Raw genomic sequence first — 21,047 nt, 5'->3', positions numbered from 1 at the left:
GCAGAAATTTCCCCATGCATATTGGAGTGGGTCTAGGGTTTCTGGGATAATGGTGTTGAAATGAGCAATGGCCAGCCTTTCAAAGCACTTCATGGCTACAGACGTGAGTGCTACGGGTCGGTAGTCATTTAGGCAGATTAACTTAGTGTTCTTCAGGGACTATGGTGGTCTACTTGAAACATGTTGGTATTACAGACTCAGACTGGGAGAGGGTCGCAAATGTCAATGAAAACACTTGCCAGTTGGTCAGTGCATGCTTGGAGTACACGTCCTTGTAATCTGTCTGGCCCTACGGCCTTGTGAATGTTTACCTGTTTAAAGGTCTTACGTCAGCTGTGGAGAGTGATCAGGGACTGGGAGACTAGTCAGGATTGAGGGAAAGATGAATGGAGCAAAGAGATCTTTAACCTTCGCCCCAGTCGGAGGTCCTGAGCAGGTTTTAATTAAAGATCTGTACTTTGCTCCGTTCATCTTTCCCTCAACCCTGACTGGTCTCCCAGTTCCTGCCGCTGAAAAACATCCCCGCAGCATGACACTACCACAACCATGCTTCACCGTAGGGATGGTGCCAGGATTCCTCCAGACGTGATGCTTGGCATTCAGGCCAATGAGTTCAATCTTGGTTTCATCAGAACAGATAATCTTGTTTCTCATGATCTGAGAGTCTTTAGGTGCCATTTCGCAAACTTCAAGTGGGCTGTCATGTGCCTTTTACTGAGAAGTGGGTTCCATCTTGCCACTCTACCATAAAAGACCTGACTTGTGGAGTGCTACAGAGATGGATGTTCTTCTGGAAGCTTCACCCATCTCCACAGAGGAACTCTGTCAGAGTGACCATCGGGTTCTTGGTCACGTCCCTGAGCAAGGCTATTATCCCCCGATTGCTCAGTTTGGCCAGGCGGCCAGCTCTAGTAAGTCTTGGTGGTTCCAATCTTCTTCCATTTAAGAATGATGGAGGCTGCAGTGTTCTTGGAGACCTTTAATGCTGCATAAATTCCCAAATCTGTGCCTTGACACAATCCCATCTCAGACCTCCTTTGACTTTATGGCTTGGTTTGTGCTCTGACATGCTGTCAACTGTGGGACCTTATATAGATAGACAGGTGTGTGCCTTTCCAAATCATGTCCAAGCAATTGAATGTACCACATGTGGACTCCAATCAAGTTGTAGAAACATCAATGATGATCAATGGAAACAGGATGCACCGGAGCTGAATTTTAAGTCTCATAATAAAAGGGTCTGCATGCTTACGTAAATAAGGTGATTGTTTTTTAAATACTTTTGCAAGTGTCTAAAAACCTGTTTACGCTTTTTCATTATGGGGTATTGTGTGAAGATTTTTTATTTTATCCATTTTCGAACAAGACTATAACAAAATGTGGAAAAGTAGAAGGGGTCTGAATGTACTGTATGCTAAGTGTCTTTTCAACACTCCTATACACCAGTAAAGGACAGTGAAGGCCAATCAACACAAATCCACTACCCACTTGTGGTTGTGGTTTTGTAGGTTACAGTCTAAAAACTGTCCCACAAAATGAAACCCTCTGTGTGTAACTTTTTTTTAAGGCTTATTTTTCCAGGCACTGAGGGATTACTTTGAAGGGTTCATTTCATTTGATCTCCCATCTGAGGCATACATTGATACTGTAACTTATTTATTTTGGGCCAACGCTCGCATGTGTGCAGTATATATAGGGGGGGGGAAGTGTCCTTGAATGTCATGTGTTGAAAAAGAGCCATGGCGATATTAATCGAAATTGTCCTTCAGAGGACAGGAACGCTGATAGAAAATATGCATGCAAATTAAGCCTTGCGCTGTAACCCTTTTCATACTGTATCCATACTAGGAATTATACAAACCTTCACCTGGTAGTGGGTTTACTCCTGTATATGGGCCACTGAGCACTGACTAGCCAATGCGGTGGGCAAATTGAGCAGTCAGAGACCATGTTAAATTCTCCGGCACCATTGAATTGTTTAATCAATGCATTTTTCAATATTATGTGTCAAGCGTCCGGTCTCAGTGAACTTGGCACTGTAAAATGCTGACATTTGCATTGATTTAAGTATACTTCATTGTATGCACATTTACTTTTAGTGCATGTCCCCTCAACTTAGCTATCCAGTCATTGCACAGTTCTTTACAAAATAGTAATAAATAAAAAAATTGGTGCAATTTTATGCTTAACTAGAGAGAACTAACAAAATCATATTTATCCCTCATTTAAGAGAACACAGCGGTAAACTGTCATATTGTTTAAGGTGTAGACAACTGCATGGTGGTGTAGCCTAGTGCCTAAAAACATAACAAACCGAAATTAAACCCTCTATGTACAGCAGGTAAGCACTTGTACTGTGTACTTCCCCAGTTAGTGGTAAAGCTACAGCTGTAAAAATATTTTTTTAAATGTCACTCTCGATCAGGGGGAGGACAGAGAAGTGGGGGAAAAGCCTTCAACTTGCTGTCGCAGACTCTGCTAGGAGGGTAGATGTGGAACACGGAAAAATTGAAAGACCGTAAAGTGCAAAAGAAATGTAATGAACCAAGTAGAGGTGTATGCGCATCTGCGTACATACTTGCGTGCATATGAAGTGATCAATCATGGACTCGAGCACAACAAGCTGTAGCCATAGGAATGTCAGTAGCGCTCTACACCATGGTCCTCTTTCTTTTTCTGTGATGTATTGTGTTGTGTGCTTCCCCTGCTCTCTTTCATGAGCCTTATCACCCTCCAGGTACTGTATGTGATTAGCAATGGGCTGCAGCTGCCACCATTGAGTCATCAGCTCTGTTCGTAGTTGCTGAATAAGGAGGGGGAGAATGGTGGATGCTGTCCATGTTGCTACAGCCCTCTGCTGAGCCACATAGGCATATTGGAATGATGAGCGCAAAGTCCCCTGAATTGAAGGAATACAGGGACTGAGGCCATGAAATGCAACATTAACTTTGAAATTACCAGCAATGTCTGTCTAGTCTGTAGAGCCAAATTACCATTTGTGGCTGGCTGAGCTCTGGGGCTAGAGTGAGCATGGAGAGACTATTCATTGAATATCCAGTCCTCACGCTTAATGGCTCAGCCAGCATGCTATAAGCGTACCCAGTCTGTGTGTTCAAATCTAAATAAAGAACAGATTAAGAACCCTAAAGGTGTGGAGAAACAAAAACAGTGAAATTGATAAAACTGTAATAAAAACAAGAGATTATCTGTTTAAAGTTTACTTGCCCATTTTGTGGGCGACACGATCAGGTTCCAATTCAATTTAAGGGTTTGGATATTTATTGGCTGGTAACTTCTGGACCCAAACTGCTCTAAATATATGAAATTAAAACTTAGAATGGATCATTTGAATATACACATTTATGAATTGGAAGGCATGTTGTGTCACTTCTTTGACTGACACACAATGATAATTACACCAATGAATGGTTGGCCTGTACCATCCATTCCGTTCTAAAGCAGAAACAAATAGTCATGATTTATAGGACTATTCAAAAGCCTATGCAAACAACAAAAACACTTTGCCAATGTAGACAAATTAGATAAATAACAATTTGCACAGGCAAGCAATGTTTTAGCCCTATGGGTATAATGACCTCTTCTAATGTTGGCAATGTGTAGAGTTTATAGGCACACACAGAAATGTACAAGACTTTAATTTCTCATGTTCCTCACTGGCCATACGTTTGTGTCTCTTTTAAACACGTTGAAAAGGCTCTTAACTCTATCCTTCGATATTCTTTTGCTAAATGTTTACTTGGCTATTTTACCCATGACTTCCTTTAAAGCTAGAATCCTTAATTGAAACAAAGCGGCCATCCCACCTCTGTTTTGGTAAGAAGCTGAGGGATGGGCCTGGAGATGCAAGACCTGACCACCCATGTTATACCCATTTTACTCTTGAAGAATATAACTTAGAAATGCCTATGAGCTTAAGTCCAAAGATCAGAACCCAAAATTAGTTTCAACCAGTGTTTGTTTACATTTACATTGTTTACAAACATTGGAATTAAACAAGCTTGTATTTTGGGTTCTGATCGTTAGACTAAGCTCATAGGCATTTGTAAGTTATATTCTTCAAGAGTAAAAATGGGTATACCATTAATTTACAAGTCCAAAAATGGATGTAGTAACTAAGTATTCCAGCTTTAATATGGGATTTGTATGAGTTGTTATAGTAGACATGTGTAGCCTAACTACATCATCCCTTCTCACTCTTGTCCCTGTAGGAATGTTTTAAACCCTCACTGTTCCTCAAATGAAGATGTCATTTTCAAAATGCTATATCCACCAGTTTGTCTTTTCAGAAATGATTGCTTATGGGTACCTTCATGTGCGTGCAAAAATATTCCTGTTCTCATATGTAATATATTTGTGTGCAAAATGCCATTTATCCATTGTTTAATATTTGACTGATGTGGTTCTAACCTAGCCATCTTAAGATGAATGTACTTACTTTACTGTAAGTTGCTTTTGATAAGAGCATCTGCTAAATGACTAAGATGTCAAATGTAAATGTATTGCATACAGATATCATATTACTGTATTGTATCACTCTTGTCCCTGTAGGAATGTTTTAAACCCTCACTGTATTGAATTATTAAAACTCATTTGTACAGTTTATTTTTAAAAAGGTAGTTATTTGTTCCATGAGTGTGTAAAACTTCTGATCGAGGCAGATAGTATTTTGCAAAAAAAAACATGATTATTTCAAACAGTCAGGTGATAGATTTTAAACAAATACATGTCGGTCATTGACCAACCCCATGCCATGATTAGATAGTGGAAAAAACACATTCTCTTTCATAATTTCTTTAAACAAAAGCTAATTTACTAACATTTCTTAAAATGGATATACACTCAATATTTGGAAGGTATTCTAATGTTTGGTATACGTAGTCCGTGTGTAGTGTTTTGGAATTAAACTCACGTTTAAATATGTTTTCAGTTACTAGCCTTCTCTGGAGCATTTACTCTCGTTAGCTGTGTAGCGTGTCTCAAGGGGTGACAAGCTGTGATATTTAATAGCTGGCAAAAACCCACATATTACAAATAAACAGCCAACATAGCATCCTGCATAGGGTAGAAAACAACAGTCCCTTTCATATGCATGGATTTTCCCAACAAAGCCATGCATTTAAACTCTCATTGTGACAAATGTGCACTGTACAGATTTGCATAACTTATAAATACTGTATGTTTTCCCTTCTTAATAATGAAGGGGCTCAAATATATGGACAAAGATGTAGAAACCCATCAACAAACCATTTACGCCGTGCTCCCTCCATCGCTTTTGTTAAGGTTGAGAAATCCCGTCTTTGTATCCAATAATGCAGGCAAATTGTTTAGACACATTTTGTGAGGTGACACATAGGCTGTGATTTCTTTAATGTAGAAACGGTGCTGTTTCGTGACTTTCGTGTGCAGATCTCAACTCATACTGGCAAGATTCAAAATTGATAATTTTTCTTGGCGCACCGATCACTTTAGCGGAATAATTTGTTTTCAACATCCACTTAATTGCAGTGTCAAATTCAAATTAAATTACAAAAAATATTTAATTTTCATTAAATCACAAGTACAATATAGAAAAACACAGCTTAGCTTGTTGTTAATCCACCTGGCGTGTCAGATTTCAAAAAAGCTTTTAGTCGAAAGCAAATCAAGCGTTTATGTAAGGACATCTGTCTCAGCAGACAAAACATTAAACAGCTAGCAGCAAAGTAGATTTCTGACTTTTGTGACCAGCAATAAAATGAAACGCTTACTTTTGATGATCTTCGGATGTTTGCACTCACGAGACTCCCTCACACAAATGTTCCTTTTGTTCCATAAAATATTATTTTTATATCCAAAATACCTCCATTTGGTTGGCGTGTTTTCAGAAATCCACAGGCTCGAGCGGTCACGACGGGGCAGACAAATTCCAAATAGTATCCGTAAAGTTCGTAGAAACATGTAAAAAGTTTTTATAATCAATCCTCAGGTTGTTTTTACAATAAATAATCGATCATATTTAAACCGGACCGTAGCTTTTTCAATAGGAGAGAGAGAGAGAGAAAATGTCTGCTCCAAGCTGCTCGCTCACGCATGCAAAACTCTGCTGGCACCCAGTTATGCACTGACGATGTGATCTTTCTCGCCCATTCTTCAGAATAAAAAGCTGAAACTATGTCTAAAGACTGTTCAGACCATGTGGAAGCCATAGGAAAAGGAATCTGGTTGATATCACTTTACATGGAGGGAAGGCATGCAATGGAACAGGGACCTTTCTCTTTGGAATTTCCTCAGGTTTTCGCCCACAATATCAGTTATGTTAAACTCAGACAATATTTTGACAGTTTTGTAAACTTTAGAGTTTATCCTAATCTGACAATTATATGCATATTCTAGATTCTGGGCCTGAGAAATAGGCAGTTTCATTTGGGTACGTCTTTTGATCCAAACATCAAAATACTGCCCACCACACTCAAGAGGTTAAATATTGCCAGTGGAACTGCCTGTGGTAAAACACAACTGTTAGGCAATTGTCTTGCATGCAGCATTTGACAGATTTCTAGATATACAATAAGTCACATTTCAGAAGACCCAGCAAGCGTTCAGACGTGACAGCTAAAGCTGATCCTGTTCACACAATCCTATTCACTTTAGGCTTGACTGAAAACCATCACATGTACTTTTAGGTTTGTGCTTTTTTCATAGCAGCACAGTTACAGGTGAGATCTATCCAGCTGCACCACTGTAACCACTACCTACCATTTTCTGTGTGAAAAATGTGCAGTGAAAAGGCCTGTATGGGAAGCAACAATAGTTTGGAACAAATGGGAGTGTCCATTTGTAATAATTATTAAAAAAAATAAAAACGATGTCTATATCCGGAAGCAATCAATCCCAGTTTAGAGGCAGTGGACATTAATGCAATTAGCCAGCCTAACAGTTGTTACACTTGGGTTCAGCATGTGTAATGGTTTTATTCACATTAATGACAAGGCATTTGTGCGGACGTGGCTCTGTGAAATTATGTCTTTGGTGGGAGTTGAGCGATGGGGTTCTAGTTAATTACATCAGATCGAGGCTGAAGTGAATACATAAATCAGATGGACAGATGGGCATGGCATGACTGGATTAATCATTACCTTGTGCAGGTTAGTGTGTATGACGCAGTACTTTAAACATAACATTTACTGAAGGGCTACTGCCATTGTTTTGGCAGCAGATAAGATCTTGGGACGCGCTTTGAAAACAAAAATGTTGGTTGAAATACTGTGGTGATAGCCTAAGACGGCCATTGACAGCAGACAGGATTTGGACGTTTCAATTTGCCTGGAATGTTAAGAATTGGCATGAAGGAAGCCAATGTGAAGGATTCATTTTAGATGGGGCTTCAATTTACAAATCCATATCCTCATCAACATTTAGTCCAGGGTGTTAGTTGTAGGGTACTGTGATGTGGCTGGCTCTAGAAAACCAAGGATTTTGATTAGTTTCACTCTGAATTTGCTGCTTGAACATTTCCAGGTAGACACACACAACACAGCGTTTGAACTATACTCATTACTTATCCGCATTGCTATTACTCGTACGCTAGCAGGCATCTTGTGTCTGATTATGTCCCAGTCCTGGTAATTAACACAGAGCGGCATGCTGGTCGGAGCATGCTGGTTTTTAGGAATTCAAGGGCTAATAGAATAAATAATTCAATTCGCATGTGACTGTGGGGCAGACTGCCATCCAGCTGCGAGATGGATGGAATGAAAGAAACAAGTGTATGTCTGTATTAGATATTTTCTTAGGTTTGGCATGGTGGAAACAAGCTATTTTCACCCCATGTAGGATACTGATGACTGAAACAAGGTTTTCAAGTTAAATTCTATCTACCACCTACCTAGGGGAGTGTTCCAGTGGAATTTGGGGGAATTTGGCATAATGACATGGTCTGGTTCTCACTCTTATTTAAAGCTTTCCATTAGCCAGCTGATTATGTAGGGTGAAGAGTCATTCAGAAGTATAACATCAGGCATGCCCCAGGGTAATACTGTTAGACTCAAGTTAAAATGTTGCTAAATGGAGATCTTATTTTCTGCTTCGCAACAAGAGTGTTCAGATATTTCTACTGTAACTGCCATTCTATGAGTTGGATAGTTGTAGGCTTCTTTCTCACACAATGTTGTGTTGGGAAATCATTATGTTTGTTTTAAAAATACATTTGAATCTATTTCAATTTACAGATTTGGAATCAAGATGATTTGTCAGGAAATTGAAAAATCTATCACGTGACATACTTTTCCAACACCTTTGCAATTATGAGCTTTTAATAGTGCCAGGAGAGAAATGGATGGTCTTAGCCATAATGGTACAGATGTATAATCTTAATTTGATCACCCTGTTGCAGGGGAAAGTTCCAGTAATGCATGAACTTTCAAACGTATAGTGTATTGGAGGTTCAAAAAGGATCCTGAAGTTTGGAATTTCCACTTTCACATTTCAGACTGGATTTTTCCTTACGAAAAAAACATATCAACCCCTACAAAAACGTGAAGCAGCATTATTTTCATGTTGTAGCAAACTGGCTCAAATTAAGTTCCTACGGGGCGGCAGGTAGCCTAGTGGTTAGAACGTTGGACTAGTAACCAAAAGGTTGCAAAATCGAATCCCTGAGCTGACAAGTTAAAAATCTGTTGTTCTGCCCCTGAACAAGGCAGTTAACCCACTTGTTCCTAGGTTGTCAGTAAAAATAAGAATTTGTTCTTAACTCACTTGCCTAGTTAAATAAAGGTAAAATGAGATACTACATCTGTATGCTAAATCCTCTGATCTGGCAATTAGCTACCCCACAGCCTGGCAAGCATACTGTACCTGTGTCAGGATGGTCTGTAAAGCCCAACATAAGGGTCACCAGATTTCAGTTTAGACACATGGGTCCTTGAATGCAGATGCTAACACAATTAGCCACCGCTCGCAGTCGTGCCACTTTGGCGGTGCAACGCCAACAGTTTTATGAAGACCATACTCTAAAGAGGACAACAGCTGTGGAGACAGTCAGCAAATGGCGTTAGCTCTTTAATGCGTGGAAAGAGCCCTTCAGCCAAACCACATTTCTGATCCCCCTTAGACTTAGACAATATGGGTGGAGTAGAGGGGCCTTCCAGAGAGGGACAGCTGCAGCCAGTTGTAATTAATGGAGCGAAGAAGTAGCTGGATTGAGGATAAAATACCATTGACACTGTTCGAGAGGGAGCTCCTCTAAATCACAATGCACAAGTGAGGTCTCGAGAGAGAGCTGCCAGTGTAATGGTGCATACAGAAATCTAGGCCAATCTGTTTGGTTTTGTTAACCTAACCTTTTATGGGCTATGCTTTCCAACAGTTCCCTGACCTTTAGAAATCCTGATGACTCTAAATATTGATAAAGCCTAATTCAAAATTAAATAGCAAGTTGATGTGTTGAGTAATGCTCCAAAACTTTGGCTACTCCTAAGTATTTTTAAACCTCCCGCTTTGAGCTGGATTTATCCATGTGTAGTTCATACCTGCATAATCTATGAGCAGAATTACGGTTTTACCTCAATTAGCCACAAAATCCCTAGTTTGAAATTAATGTTTTCCTGGAAGCGGACCTGCGCTATTTTCCCTCCATTTCCCACACATGGCCAGCCCCCTAGAAAATAGAGTTCAACCAATGAGCTACAGCCCCTCGCCATATGAATGCACATTATGCACCCACAGCAGACCAAGCGAGAGCAATGACGCGGTGCACGTACAGTATCTGCACATATGTGACCTAGTACACGATTTTACGGGACCCCTTTTTTTGGCTCGTGACCACTACTTTCAAAACTACTTGCTAAAAAGTACACAATGTACCGGAGAATCTCTTATCAGTGGTTCTCAAATCTCACAAGTGTCCTAACATCGACCTCTTATTTTATTTTATTTACTTTTCCACACTATATTCCCAAAGGTTCTCTTGTCAGTGCACAGAGACAGGGTGTTGGCAGACAGGGCTCAAAGACAAGTCATCTCAGTCAAATTGACACGAGTTAACCTCCAAAACAACTAATAATATATATTTTTTTAAAGTCCCTCCGGAGCTGTTGCCCTTTGACCCAGGGCATAATGACTTGACTAATTGGTTCTCTTTATTCATATACCTAGCTAGCGCTATAGAGAGGTAGACTAAGATTTAATGTAACACATTGCTTCATAAACCTTTTCTGTCATTCTCTTACCCACACAGATGGACGCTTTCAATGATCCTTTTGTGTGGCAGTTTATTACATTTTCTATTACATTTATTTTCACATTCATATCAAAAGGACTGGCCTGCCTTTGTTGCAAGTCAATTGTAGGCCTTGGTTTAATTGAAACATGTCTCAGACACTTACTGTGATCGTTTGGCAAAGTGAATTACATTGGGCTCGGTCTTGTCATGGCCGGGCCTTTACAGTAATGGTGGCAGTGTATAGATTAGAGGAGAGGAACACAAGCAGGGAAAGGACAAGGCACAACTAGGACTCCCTTTGGCATGAGTCCATTTGGCTCTTCACTCTGTGCCAGTGGTGTACTCAAGTCATTTTTGGGGTATCTGTACTCTACTATTAATATTTGACTAATTTTACTTCACTACATTCCTGAAGAAAATATTGTACTTTTTACTCCATACCTTTTCCTTGACACCCAAAAGTACTTGTTACATTTTGAATGCTTAGCAGGACAGGAAAATGGTCCAATTCACACACTTATCAAGAGAACATCCCTGGGCATCCCTACTGCCTCTGATCTGGTGGACTCACTTAACACACATGCTTCGTTTGAATGTTGGAGTGTGCCCCTGGCAATCCATAAATAAATAAAAAAACAAGAAAATGGTGCCTTCTGGTTTGCTTAATAAGGAATTTGAAATGGCTTATAATTTTGATACTTAAGTATATTTTTTCAATTACATTTACTTTAGGTACTTTACTCAAGTATGCCAAATGGGTACTTTTCCACTGCTTGGTGCTGTACTTTCGAATTAGACTGCTCGTAGAGATCGTTTTAGTATAGATAATTTCCACTGGGATGAAAAATCAGATAGTGTATCCAGTTGTGATTTTAGCAGTATTTTTAAAGTTGCTTTGTGAAGCAATAGTATTTACATTTCTTGATAGATTTCCCTCAATTCGCCTCTGATTTGTCAAAAAATAGAATTGTCTGGAAATTCTCTAACAGTGTTAGGCCTTCTTTATTTGAGATTGTCACAAGTGTCACAAGTGTCTAAGTAATCACCTCTATTCAGCTCTGATGCTTTTACAGTTAATGAGAATCCATCCTGACAGTTGTGCTAATTAGACAATATGGTGTCAGTCATCACAGGAAGTAAGGAGGTTTTGACAAATATTCTACTTGTCAAGTTGTACCAGTTTTTCCTCACAGCTAAACGAATGAAGCATGGAATAATTTGATAGATATGCATGGAGTCACTATTTAATCTTCTGTCAACAGGGAAAGCTAACAGTGCAATCAAATCATGTACATATACCCTTTCCAAAAGTGATTGAGAAGACTCAACCAGGGGAGCAAAGTGCTTTAAGAAATACATAAGGCCTTATTCATTGACCAGTGAGAGGATCCCTGGCTGCGCTAAGATTTGTGAATGTGCTTTGAAATGCACAGGGGTGGTAAACAGATGTACAAATATGAAATAGTTTAATTCAGGAATTTAGACCTCAGTACTGCACTCACAATTCATTTTGCCACTACAAATTACTAACACTAAGATGGCCCATACAAGTCACACAGCATAAAGGATGAGCAGGCTGAAGTGTTCAGTAAATCTTCGTTGAACAGCTCATGTAAGAACGTGTAGTTGTGCATCCCACATCTGTTTTCCCATGCGATTTTATGAGGGTACAGTAGCTGCCACAGTTCAAACCACCAATGGGTATTAAAATGTGAAATATCCATGTATATTGTTTAATTAAACCAGTAATAAAAAAAGGAATAGTTGCTAATTCTAGAATTAATATGCTTATACGTCCCTGAGGAGAAAAAGGTCTACAGTCAATCACGGACTACAAGAAGAAACCCAGCCCAGTCACGGACCAGGATGTCTTGCTCCCAGGCAGACTAAATAACTTTCTTGCCCGCTTTGAGGACAATACAGTGCCACTGACACAGCCTGCAACGAAAACATGCGGTCTCCCCTTCACTGCAGCCGAGGTGAGTAAGACATTTAAACGTGTTAACCCTCGCAAGGCTGCAGGCCCAGACGGCATCCCCAGCCGCGCCCTCAGAGCATGCGCAGACCAGCTGGCCGGTGTGTTTACGGACATATTCAATCAATCCCTATACCAGTCTGCTGTTCCCACATGCTTCAAGAGGGCCACCATTGTTCCTGTTCCCAAGAAAGCTAAGGTAACAGAGCTAAACGACTACCGCCCCGTAGCACTCACTTCCGTCATCATGAAGTGCTTTGAGAGACTAGTCAAGGACCATATCACCTCCAACCTACCTGACACCCTAGACCCACTCCAATTTGCTTACCGCCCAAATAGGTCCACAGACGATGCAATCTCAACCACACTGCACACTGCCCTAACCCATCTGGACAAGAGGAATACCTATGTGAGAATGCTGTTCATCGACTACAGCTCGGCATTCAACACCATAGTACCCTCCAAGCTCGTCATCAAGCTCGAGACCCTGGGTCTCGACCCCGCCCTGTGCAACTGGGTACTGGACTTCCTGACGGGCCGCCAACAACAACATCTCCTCCCCGCTGATCCTCAACACGGGGGCCCCACAAGGGTGCGTTCTGAGCCCTCTCCTGTACTCCCTGTTCACCCACGACTGCATGGCCACGCACGCCTCCAACTCAATCATCAAGTTCGCGGACGACACAAGTGGTAGGCTTGATTACCAACAACGACGAGACGGCCTACAGGGAGGAGGCGAGGGCCCTCGGAGTATGGTGTCAGGAAAATAACCTCACACTCAACGTCAACAAAACTAAGGAGATGATTGTGGACTTCAGGAAACAGCAGAGGGAACACCCCCCTATCCACATCGATGGAACAGTAGTGGAGGGTAGCAAGTTAAGTCCCTCGGCATACACATCACAGACAAACTGAATTGGTCCACTCACAGACAGCGTCGTGAAGAAGGCGCAGCAGCGCCTCTTCAACCTCAGGAGGCTGAAGAAATTCGGCTTGTCACCAAAAGCACTCAAACTTCTACAGATGCACAATCGAGAGCATCCTGGCGGGCTGTATCACCGCCTGGTACGGCAACTGCTCCGCCCTCAACCGTAAGGCTCTCCAGAGGGTAGTGAGGTCTGCACAACGCCTCACCGGGGGCAAACTACCTGCCCTCCAGGACACCTACACCACCCGATGTTACAGGAAGGCCATAAAGATCATCAAGGACATCAACCACCCGAGCCACTGCCTGTTCACCCCGCTATCATCCAGGAGGCGAGGTCAGTACAGGTGAATCAAAGCTGGGACCGAGAGACTGAAAAACAGCTTCTATCTCAAGGCCATCAGACTGTTAAACAGCCACCACATTGAGTGGCTGCTGCCAACACACTGACCCAACACCAGCCACTTTAATAATGGGAATTGATGGGAAATGATGTAAATATATCACTAGCCACTTTAAACAATGCTACCTTATATAATGTTACTTACCCTACATTATTCATCTCATATGCATACGTATATACTGTACTCTATATCATCGACTGCATCCTTATGTAATACATGTATCACTAGCCACTTTAACTATACCACTTTGTTTACATACTCATCTCATATGTATATACTGTACTCGATACAATCTACTGTATGCTGCCCTGTACCATCACTCATTCATATATCCTTATGTACATATTCTTTATCCCCTTACACTGTGTATAAGACAGCAGTTTTGGAATTGTTAGTTAGATTACTTGTTGGTTATCACTGCATTGTCGGAACTAGAAGCACAAGCATTTTGCTACACTCGCATTAACATCTGCTAACCATGTGTATGTGACAAATAAAATTTGATTTGAAGTAGTTGGCGAACAGGGGCAAGACAAAGATTTTAAAACCATTGCCATGGACAACATTGTTGTTGAAAAAATAAGAACTTAAAAGGATGTGCAAAACCACTCCATTGTTTCTCTTGTAATTTTGACACAGCAACTAATAATCATGCAGTCACTACCGCTGAGGAATCCCATGGAGATGATATGGGTAGATTTATTCTGTTTCGTTCTTTTGTCGACGGGGTGCATTTGTCCAGATGTCGCTGCCAATGGGCTGGACATGGACTCCACGCCCCTCTCTCACCTGAACAGATATTAAAATGGTCAAAGCAGTGACAAAAGCCAATGTCCAGGCACCATCTGTTCCATGATGGATCCATGTAAAGATCTCCGTGCCACATGACAATTTCATGGAAGAACCTCTTAAGGCAGTGGTTCCCAAACCTTTTATAGTCCCTTATAGTACTCCTTTAAACATTCAACCTACAGCTGCATACACCTCTAGCACCAGGGTCAGCACACTCTCAAATGTTTTTTGCCATCATTGTAAGCCTGCCACACACATTTAAACATAAGAATGAGTTTGTCACTTCCCATGAGCCGAGTTGTGACAAAGAGCTCCTATATGACCAGGGCACAAATAAATAATTTTAGTCTTTATTTAACCATCTTACATATAAAACCTTATTTTTTAATCGAAAATTGTGAATAATTAACCACAGGTTAATGAGAAGGGTGTGCTTGAAAGCATGCTCATAACTCTGCAATGTTGGGTTGTATTGGAGAGAGTGTCTTAAATCATTTGACAGTCTGTGCTTGTATTTAGTGTTCATGCTAGTGAGGGTCAAGAATCCACTCTCACATAGGTGCGTGGTTGCAAAGGGCATCAGTGTCTTAACAGCGTGATTTGCCAATGCAGGATACTTGGAGCGCAGCCCAATCCAGAAATCTGGCAGTGGCTTCTGATTTTAAATAAAAATTTCACAGAACCGCTCATTGCAATTTCGATGAGGCTCTTGTTCAGATATCGGTAAGTGGACTGGAGGCAGAGCATGAAAGGGATAACAAATCCAGTTTGTGTCATCCGTGTCTGGAAAGTATCTGCGTAATTGCGCACCCAAATCAGGTGCTACGCTATATCACATTTGACATCGTCTGTAAGCTTGAGTTCATTTGATGGAAAGCCCTGTGTTGTCCTTGTTAATGCAGACACAAGATAGCTCCAACATCTTAAGTCATAGCCTCAATTTTGTCCCACACATTGAATATAGTTGGAGTCCCTGTGATTCTAGATTCATATCATTCAGGCGAGAAAAAACATCCAGATAAGCCAGTCGTGTGAGAAACTTGTCATCGTGCCATTGATCAGACAAGTGAAAATTATGGTCAATAAAGTGTCAATAATTTGCCCCTTGATAACCAGCGCACTTCTGTGTGTTGTGAAAGCGTTACATGGTCGCTGCCTATATCATTGCATAGTGCAGAAAATACATGAGTTCAGGGGCCTTGCTTTAAGTTAACCATTTTCACTGTAGTGTCCAAAACATATTTCAAGCTGTCAGGCATTCCAATGGCAGCAAGAGCCTCTTGGTGGATGCTGCAGTGTACCCAAGTGGCGACGGGAGAAACTGCTTGCATACGCGTTACCACACCGCTGTGTCCCCCTGTTATGGCTTTTGCACCATCAGTACAGATACCAACACATCTTGACCACCAAAGTCCATTTGATGTCACAAAGCTGTCCAGTACTTTAAAAATATCCTCTGGAGAGGACATCTTCCTTAATTGACCCCCCATAAACGTAAAGGACATGGACCGGGAGCTGTGCAAGGCCCACCACTTCTGTTGACTCATCCAGCTGTAACGCATAGAATTCAAAGGCCTTGTATGCGAAGCAGTAATTGTTTCAAAGCATGTTACCGATGAGTCGTGATAGTGTTGTTTGATGAAGTCATTGTCTGTAAAGGTTTTGGTATTTTCCCCCCAGCCTTGTCCCAGCCATACCCGTGGCAGCAGGAAGAATTAAGTCCTCCACAATAGTATTGGGCTTGCCTGTCCTAGCCACTCGGTAGCTCACCATATATGACGCTTCTAGCCCCTTCTTATTAATGGGATCTGTTGCTTTTAAACTTTATAAACTCCTAGCCCTACGATCCAACAGGTCCCAGACATGCTCAATGGGATTGAGCTCCGGGCTCATCGCTGGCCATGGCAGAACACTGACATTCCTGTCTTGCAGGAAATAATGCTCAGAACATTCAGAATGCCTGGTGGCATTGTCATGCTGTAGGGTCATGTCAGGATGAGCCTGCAGGATGTGTACCACATGAGGGAAGAGGATGTTTCCCTGTAACGCACATTGTTGAGATTGCCTGCAATGACAACAAGCTCAGTTCAATGACGCTGTGACACACTGCCCAGACCATGACGGACCCTCCATCTCCAAATTCATCCCGCTTTAGAGTACAGGCCTCGGTGTAATGCTCATTCCTTTGACGATAAATGCAAATCTGACCATCAGCCCTGGTGAGACAAAATCGCGACTCATCAGTCAAGACCACTTTCTGCCATAGGCGACATTGTTGCTGGTGTTGTCTAGTGAGGACCTGCCTTACAACAGGCCTACAAGCCCTCAGTCCAGCCTCTCTCAGGCTATTGCGGACAGTCTGAGCACCGATGGAGGGCTTGTGAATTCCTGGTGTAATTTGTGTAGTTGTTGCCATCCTGTACCTGTCCCGTAGGTGTGATGTTCAGATGTACCGATCCTGTGCAGTTGTTGATACACATGGTCTGCCACTGCGAGGATGATCAGCTGTCCGCCCAGTCTCCCTGTAGCGCTGGACGTTGCAATTTATTGCCCTGACCACATCTGCAGTCCTCATGCCTCCTTGCAGGATGCCTAAGGCATGTTCACAGATTAGCAGGGACCCTGGGCATCTTTCTTTTGGTGTTGTTCAGAGTCAGTAGAAAGGCCTCTTTAGTGTCCTAAGTTTTACCTACCGTCTGTAAGCTGTTAGTGTCTTAACGACCGTTCCAAAGGTGCATGTTCATTGTTTATTGAACAAGCATGCAAAACTGTTTCTAAACCCTTTACCATGAAGATCTATGAAGTTATTTGGATTTTTACAAGTCATCTTTGAAAAAGACAGTCCTGAAAAAGGGACTTTTCTTTCTTTGCTGAGTTTACATGTCTTACTACTCGAAAGTCATTTTAATTCTCGCTCAAAAACTTGTGGCATATTTTTCTAATTGGCATGTTTTGTTACTAAATGTCTGCGCAAGAATGAAGGGATCATCAACTTGTGAGAGAGTACTTTTGCACATTTAATACACTGTGGCTGAGGAAAGGCAATACTCCCAATATAAATTAACCCCAAAACAATGTAGTTCATCATATTTGCGCCTCTTCGATGGTCCAACGTTACAGTCTGCTGTTTGGTGCTTTCCCGGGTAAGCGGGCAGTAGATCTTCGGCTGCATCAGATTCACAACTGTCAGTGTCCATGCTAGCTGGGCTAACAAATTTAGAATTAAATGCTAGCATTGGATGTGCTCACGGAAGCAGAACAACTTGTGTCGTCGATAGGTGCAGTACTGCTGGTATGCGTGTCTATGGACGAGTCTTACTTTTTTAAAACAATTTATCAATTTGAGCCAACAGAATGAGCAGCAGCTACATACTGACCGTTAGTGGAATTCCCTTTAGAGAGTAACGGTTAATGTGATTGGATGTTAATTATTTGACACAGTGTTATTTTGCTGAACACGAGATGGTTTAAATTTTCACAGTGAAACGAGGCTACTCAGGCAATAAGAAAAAAAACTCACCCAAATGTATAGCCCCGTTAGAAAATATAAAAAGGACCGTTTGAAAATGTGAAGAAATTATATATATATATATATATATAGTGCCTTGCGAAAGTATTCGGCCCCCTTGAACTTTGCGACCTTTTGCCACATTTCAGGCTTCAAACAAAGACATAAAACTGTATTTTTTTGTGAAGAATCAACAACAAGTGGGACACAATCATGAAGTGAACGACATTTATTGGATATTTCAAACTTTTTTAACAAATCAAAAACTGAAAAATTGGGCGTGCAAAATTATTCAGCCCCCTTAAGTTAATACTTTGTAGCGCCACCTTTTGCTGCGATTACAGCTGTAAGTCGCTTGGGGTATGTCTCGATCAGTTTTGCACATCGAGAGACTGACATTTGTTCCCATTCCTCCTTGCAAAACAGCTCGAGCTCAGTGAGGTTGGATGGAGAGCATTTGTGAACAGCAGTTTTTAGTTCTTTCCACAGATTCTCGATTGGATTCAGGTCTGGACTTTGAATATATAAGATCATCGTCAACTCACCATCAGTACGACCAAGAATATGTTTTCCGCGACACGGATCCTGTGTTCTGCCTTACAAACAGGACAACGGAATGGATCGCATGCAGCGACCCAAGAAAACGACTCCGAAAAAGAGGGAAACGAGGCGGTATTCTGGTCAGACTCCGAAAAAGGGCACATGTCCAGTCTCTTGACAACAAGGTTGACGAAATCCGAGCAAGGGTGGCATTCCAGAGGGACAGAGACTGCAACGTTCTCTGCTTCACGGAAACATGGCTCACTGGAGAGACGCTATCCGATGCGGTGCAGCCAACGGGTTTCTCCACGCATCGCGCCGACAGAAACAAACATCTTTCTGGTAAGAAGAGTGGCGGGGGCGTATGCCTCATGACTAACGAGACATGGCGTGATGAAGGAAACATACAGGAACTCAAATCCTTCTGTTCACCTGATTTAGAATTCCTCACAATCAAATGTAGACCGCATTATCTTCCAAGAGAATTCTCTTCGATTATAATCACAACCGTATATACCCCCCCCCAAGCAGACACATCGATGGCTCTGAACAAACTTTATTTAACTCTTTGCAAACTGGAAACCATTTATCCGGAGGCTGCATTCATTGTAGCTGGGGATTTTAACAAAGCTAATCTGAAATCAAGACTCCCTAAATTGTATCAGCATATCGATTGCGCCACCAGGGGTGGTAAAACCTTGGATCATTGTTACTCTAACTTCCGCAACGCATATAAGGCCCTGCCCCGCCCCCCTTTCGGAAAAGCTGACCACGACTCCATTTTGCTGATCCCTGCCTACAGGCAGAAACTAAAACAAGAGGCTCCCACGCTGAGGTCTGTCCAACGCTGGTCCGACCAAGCTGACTCCACACTCCAAGACTGCTTCCATCACGTGGACTGGGACATGTTTCGTATTGCGTCAGATAAAAATATTGACGAATACGCTGATTCGGTGTGCGAGTTCATTAGAACGTGCGTTGAAGATGTCGTTCCCATAGCAACGATAAAAACATTCCCTAACCAGAAACCGTGGATTGATGGCAGCATTCGCGTGAAACTGAAAGCGAACCACTGCTTTTAATCAGGGCAAGGTGTCTGGTAACATGTCCGAATATAAACAATGCAGCTATTCCCTCCGCAAGGCTATTAAACAAGCTAAGCGTCAGTACAGAGACAAAGTGGAATCTCAATTCAATGGCTCAGACACAAGAGGCATGTGGCAGGGTCTACAGTCAATCACGGACTACAAGAAGAAACCCAGCCCAGTCACGGACCAGGATGTCTTGCTCCCAGGCAGACTAAATAACTTTTTTGCCCGCTTTGAGGACAATACAGTGCCACTGACACGGCCTGCAACGAAAACATGCGGTCTCTCCTTCACTGCAGCCGAGGTGAGTAAGACATTTAAACGTGTTAACCCTCGCAAGGCTGCAGGCCCAGACGGCATCCCCAGCCGCGCCCTCAGAGCATGCGCAGACCAGCTGGCCGGTGTGATTACGGACATATTCAATCAATCCCTATACCAGTCTGCTGTTCCCAGATGCTTCAAGAGGGCCACCATTGTTCCTGTTCCCAAGAAAGCTAAGGTAACAGAGCTAAACGACTACCGCCCCGTAGCACTCACTTCAGTCATCATGAAGTGCTTTGAGAGACTAGTCAAGGACCATATCACCTCCACCCTACCTGACACCCTAGACCCACTCCAATTTGCTTACCGCCCAAATAGGTCCACAGACAATGCAATCTCAACCACACTGCACACTGCCCTAACCCATCTGGACAAGAGGAATACCTATGTGAGAATGCTGTTCATCGACTACAGCTCGGCATTCAACACCATAGTACCCTCCAAGCTCGTCATCAAGCTCGAGACCCTAGGTCTCGACCCCGCCCTGTGCAACTGGGTACTGGACTTCCTGACGGGCCGCCCTCAGGTGGTGAGGGTAGGCAACAACATCTCCTCCCCGCTGATCCTCAACACGGGGGCCCCACAAGGGTGCGTTCTGAGCCCTCTCCTGTACTCCCTGTTCACCCACGACTGCGTGGCCACGCACGCCTCCAACTCAATCATCAAGTTTGCGGACGACACAACAGTGGTAGGCTTGATTACCAACAACGACGAGACGGCCTACAGGGAGGAGGTGAGGGCCCTCGGAGTGTGGTGTCAGGAAAATAACCTCACACTCAACGTCAACAAAACTAAGGACATGATTGTGGACTTCAGGAAACAGCAGAGGGAACACCCCCCTATCCACATCGATGGAACAGTAGTGGAGAGGGTAGCAAGTTTTAAGTTCCTCGGCATACACATCACAGACAAACTGAATTGGTCCACTCACAGCGCCGTGAAGAAGGCGCAGCAGCGCCTCTTCAACCTCAGGAGGCTGAAGAAATTCGGCTTGTCACCAAAAGCACTCAAACTTCTACAGATGCACAATCGAGAGCATCCTGGCGGGCTGTATCACCGCCTGGTACGGCAACTGCTCCGCCCTCAACCGTAAGGCTCTCCAGAGGGTAGTGAGGTCTGCACAACGCATCACCGGGGGCAAACTACGTGCCCTCCAGGACACCTACACCACCCGATGTTACAGGAAGGCCATAAAGATCATCAAGGACATCAACCACCCGAACCACTGCCTGTTCACCCCGCTATCACCCAGAAGGCGAGGTCAGTACAGGT

The 21,047-nt window shown here is 42.6% G+C and overlaps 1 protein-coding gene and 1 long non-coding RNA gene across 2 annotated transcripts in view; one reads left to right on the top strand and one right to left on the bottom strand.

The window, feature by feature from the left end:
- Window positions 1-21,047, top strand: part of LOC118398274 (CUB and sushi domain-containing protein 1-like) — a 490,495-nt gene that overhangs the window by 56,692 nt on the left and 412,756 nt on the right.
- Window positions 17,331-21,047, bottom strand: part of LOC118398280 (uncharacterized) — a 32,853-nt gene continuing 29,136 nt past the window's right edge. The window contains exon 4 of the long non-coding RNA XR_004828595.2: window positions 17,331-17,484. This is a non-coding gene — a long non-coding RNA (uncharacterized LOC118398280). The remainder of the gene's footprint in view (window positions 17,485-21,047) is intronic.

The sequence above is a fragment of the Oncorhynchus keta genome, chromosome 2 (genome assembly GCF_023373465.1).
Source record: "Oncorhynchus keta strain PuntledgeMale-10-30-2019 chromosome 2, Oket_V2, whole genome shotgun sequence".
NCBI classification, from domain to species: Eukaryota; Metazoa; Chordata; class Actinopteri; order Salmoniformes; family Salmonidae; genus Oncorhynchus; species Oncorhynchus keta.
The sequence above is the reverse complement of the archived record's forward strand: the minus strand, read 5'-3'. Positions and strand labels throughout refer to the sequence as shown.